We start from the raw sequence: 5,048 nt of genomic DNA, 5'->3' as shown, positions 1-5,048 counted from the left end.
GACCAGCTGGAGTTTGTTTATTAAGCGTACAGAACATTCACCCAATAAAGCATTACAATAATCTAACCTTAAGGTCATGAACGCATGAATGAACATTTCTGCATTGACATTGAGAGCATAGGTCATAATTTAGATATATTTTTGAGATGGAAAATGCAGTTTTACAAATGCTAGAAATGTGGCTTTCAAAGGAAAGATTGCTATCAAATAGCACACCTAGGTTCCTAACTGATGATGAAGAACTGACAAAGCAGCCATCAAGTGTTAGACAGTGTTCTAGGTTATTAGAATCTGAGGTTTTGGTCCATTTAGCAGTAAGAAATTACTAGTCTAATGTTGAATCTCCCTTTTCTAAAGTGTCGTCACATATTCTGCCCTGGCAGTCATGTTCCGAACCAAGCATTGACAGTTAGTTAAGATAGATAAGATAGACCTGACCAGTTTCTCCAAAATCTTCAATAAAACTGAAGTCAGATCGACCGGCCTGAAATCTTTAATGGTTTAAGGACCACTACATTTAGGAACTGGGACAACCAAAACATCTTTCCAGAGGTTACTCTGCATCACATCTGGCTCTTTAAAGGGACAGTCCACCCCAAAATGAAAATTCTCTCATGATTTACTCACACTCATGCCGTCCCAGAGAGATTTTTTTTCTCTAAAACTCTTAGTTTGTGAACATCTGAATAAAGAAAGTCATATACATATTGGATGGCATTAGGGTGCAAAGGATACCTTTAAGGGCTGTATTTTTTGTGTTCCACTTTGCTGCATTTTAAGTGTTGTTGTCTAGATAGATGTTTTGACCAACAGCCATTGTGTTTTTGTTTTCTCCCTTTAACCAAATCTGTCTGTCTGACAAAACATCTTTTTTAGTATATTTTTTAAACAATTTCAGTATCTGTACATTCACTTGAGTATAATTTGAGCAGTTTTTACACCCCTGATGTAAATACAGAAGAATATAGCCTAACAAAATATTTGCCAGCTGTTGGCTCCTTTACTTCTGGCAAATTAAACATAACAGTAAGACAGGAAACAATCTATGACAATGGTCTCAAACTCAATTCCTGGAGGGCCACAGTTCTGCACAGTTTAGCTCCAACCCTAATCAAACCTGATCCAGATAATCAAGGTCTTCAGGATCACTAGAAACTTCAAAGCAGGTGTGATTTGGAGCTGGTTGGAGCTAAACTCTGCAGAGCTGCGGCCCTCCAGGAATTGAGTTTGAGACCACTGATCTATGACATTTTGTGCACAGATGAACAAATATATTTGATCTAGGTTTCTCTTAGATCAGCAATTAAACAGTTTTTGCTTTACATGAACACTTAGAGAAACTAGTTTCTCTTTCAGATGTGTCTTTTAGACATTTAGACTTATTATTGCCTTATTATACTGCCTTATAAGAACTGGATAAGTAGTGAGACAGAATTTCCCTGTCCTTGGTGGACATAACTAATGCAGTTATATAAAACCAAGGCTCCTTTAAGTATGCAGGGTGCCAAGGTCTGGCGTAATTTCCGTTTTGATGAACGTGCCTTGCACCATGCGTGCTAGATGTTTTGTCGCCTTGAATCATAAGACAACTTTGGTTGAATTCAGTTGATTTCAGATTATGACTATTGCTAAACGATTAACTGCGAGCGGAGATATTAACAATACTCTTTAGTGTTACATATTCTTAGATTGCTGATCAAAGGAAGATCTGATATGGTCTGGTAGCCTATGTATGATTGTCCATGATATATTATGTTTTAACATAAAACAGTAATAAGATATATGTTGAAGCATACTTCTTTATATGAATTGTGCCTATTAATATTACATATTGCGCATATATTGCATAAAATTATATACAATTAACAAGCTGAAGTCATGTCCACATTTCATATGCTGGGAGATAAACATCTGTCTCTACCATGTCTATCACTACATATGTCTTTAATAATATAGCTTCTAAGGCCTGTTTTTGTGTTTTAGTAAGTGGTTATTGCAGGGCTGCCAACTCTCACGCATTCAGCTTGAGACTCACACAACTGACACTTTTCTCACGCTCTCACGCCACACATCCATTTTCTCACGCAGTCAAAAGCACCCTCAGTTAAAACTATAATAATAGGATATTGGCGAAACAAATTTGGTAAAGGCTCCAGTACGTATGGGTATTTGAGCATATATTATATATTACCGGTATATATATTATATATATATATCAAGCGCGCGTCGCCTGATCCACAAATGCACATTTTAATCGCTACATGCACAAATTATGATACTTTAATACAAACTATAACATTTGTATTCACAAATATGTCTCTATTCGAACAAAATGCTGCACATTAATGTAATTCTTAACTCTGCATACACCGGTTGAAAAGCATTTGTTTCAGTGTAGTGAGGCGCATTTGCACATTTTTCAAATCGTGTTCACGTTAATGAATTGCACTGGGCCTTGTTCGTTGGTAGTTGTGTTTATGGGGGATGTGAAATGCTGTAAACTGCGAAAATGAAGTCTCAAAATCCAAATGAACCGAACAAGATCGACTCGAACTAGACGTCAATTAATGCACGCGTGTCACCTGATCCACATATGCACAGATTCCTTTTTGCATGGGCAATTTATGATATATTAATGCAGAACAGAACATTTTTATTCACAAACATGTCTGTATTTGTACTTAGTGTAGTGACGCACATTTGCGCTTTTTTCAAATCGTGTACACGTTAATGAATTGCACTGGGCCTTGTTCGTTGGTAGTTGTGTGTGTGTGGGACGTGAAATGCTGTAAACTGCGAAAATGAAGTCTCAAAATCCAAATGAACCGAACAAGATCGACTCGAACTAGACGTCAATTAATGCACGCGTGTCACCTGATCCACATATGCATAGATTCCTTTTTGCATTAGCAATTTATGATATATTAATGCAGAACAGAACATTTTTATTCAGAAACATGTCTGTATTTGTACAAATCGCTGCACAATCATTTAATCCTGAATTCCACAGACTCAAATTGAAAGGTTAGTAAGATACATGTATAAAATTTATGCAGTACATGGATAATTGTGCGTGCATCTATTAATCATTTTGAGCCTAATATCATCCCATAGTGGACCGGGCACATGGAGCAGATAAAGTCACAGCGTCAACGTCCCCACAGATTTTAGGTTAGTTTGATTAAGTTAAGTTAACAACTTGATGGATGTATATTGCTTTTTGTGTTTGAACAAAGTATATTCGCTTATGGGTTGAGAGATAAACCGGTAGAAATATATCAATCGTTTTGCGTGGCATTAAGCTTTTCATTTAAACGCATTTTAAGCATAATGGTTTAAAAACAGATTTAACTTGTTCAGGGACATTAAGCAGTGGGACAGAACACACAAACACGAACACATGCTGAATTGAGTGCTGTGCCTGCCTGTGATGAGGAGATTGTGAATAAAAACATTAATATTAGTCGAATTTAAAATAAACATTTGCATTTGAATGCAAAAATGGTACAATCGAATGTTAGGAGTGCATCAGGGAGCGTCATCAGTGGTGCGCGAGATGCGTGATGATGATGTGGTGCGGTGAAGTGACGTTGCAATTTAATGTTTTGTTAGTCTAGCCCACGAGACGCGCCCATAAACTGTGATAATGTGAGAAATGTTGAAGGTGTCTGAATAAATTTTGGTTTGACTGTATCTATTTAAAAGTGAAAGTGAAAAAGTGAATGACACGTGACATAGTATGGTGACCCATAGTCGGAATTAGTGCTCTGCTTTTATCCCATCCAAAGTGCACACACAGCAGTGAACACACACCCGGAGCAGTGGGCAGCCTTTTTTTTTTTGCTGCGGCACCCGGGGAGCAGTTGGGGGTTCGGTGCCTTGCTCAAGGGCACCTCAGTCGTGGTATTGAAGAACTATAGCGAGTAAACTGTGATAATGTGAGAAATGTTGCAGGTGTCTGAATACATTTTGGTTTGACTGTATCTATTTGATAAATGAAGTTAACCAACTTCATTATACATACTCTTTTGGTTTCTGTACCCAATATTTAAAAAATTTACAAATGCAATGAAAATATTGGTATCGGTACTCGGTATCGGCAAGTACCAAAAATAAAAGTATCGGTATCGGGCGAGTACTGGAAAAAGTGGTATCGGTTCATCCCTATAATTACAGTATTTTTTGTGGTTAAGCTATAGCGTTTCTGCATTTATACTAATTGTATTTAGGCTACTGTTTTTCATACAAATACCATACCATATAGATACATTTTTACTATTGTACTGAAGTTTTAACTGTGGTTATCATCTACTGTAAATGTATACTACTATGGAAGACCAATGGTTAATTTTAACAGTCAGAATAATTAGATTTCACCATATAAAAATGAGATGTTACTGTTTTTGAGAATGAACATAAATTCACATCTTCATCCTAACTCAAGCTACTACTACTGTCAACTCAAGCTACTATCAAATGTGCATTTCTAAAATGTAATATAAATATTGCAGCCCGCACTGCAAACTGTGCTGAAAAAGAGTAGTTTAAAACCACAATAATGGTCTGCTTTCTACAACTTTCAATTAGGTGCAAGAATCTGCCTTTAAACTTGAGAGAAATAAAGATTTGAAATTTAACGTGATAATTGACCATATGCACGATTACTTCCTGGTTTTAGATAAGCCAGCTCAGTCATTTCCAGTCAACTGTACTGTGCTGTAAGGGGAGCGCCCTTTGCTCGGTTTCTCTACATAATCCATTCACAATTTGGAGAAAAGTTTTGTTTGTCTAAGAGGACCAAACGTCCACGTATAATGTTTCAGGAATGACAAACACAAATGTTAAATTTACGCGAGTGAATCCGTTAAATCATGCTGTGAGTCATTGCTATGGTTGACAGTGGCAACGGAATGAATCATCTGACGAGCCGATGTCAAAATAGAGCTGTGCATTAAGTGATTCAGACTAACAAAACTACAGCAGCAACAAGACTGTGTTGGATAAAACTTAAAAGATGTAGTTATTAAATTAAATCTAAACATTTAAAA

Source organism: Sinocyclocheilus rhinocerous, unplaced genomic scaffold, assembly GCF_001515625.1.
Source record: "Sinocyclocheilus rhinocerous isolate Xijiao unplaced genomic scaffold, SAMN03320098_v1.1 scaffold4404, whole genome shotgun sequence".
In the NCBI taxonomy this organism is placed as follows: Eukaryota; Metazoa; Chordata; class Actinopteri; order Cypriniformes; family Cyprinidae; genus Sinocyclocheilus; species Sinocyclocheilus rhinocerous.
Note: the sequence above shows the minus strand (reverse complement) of the source record.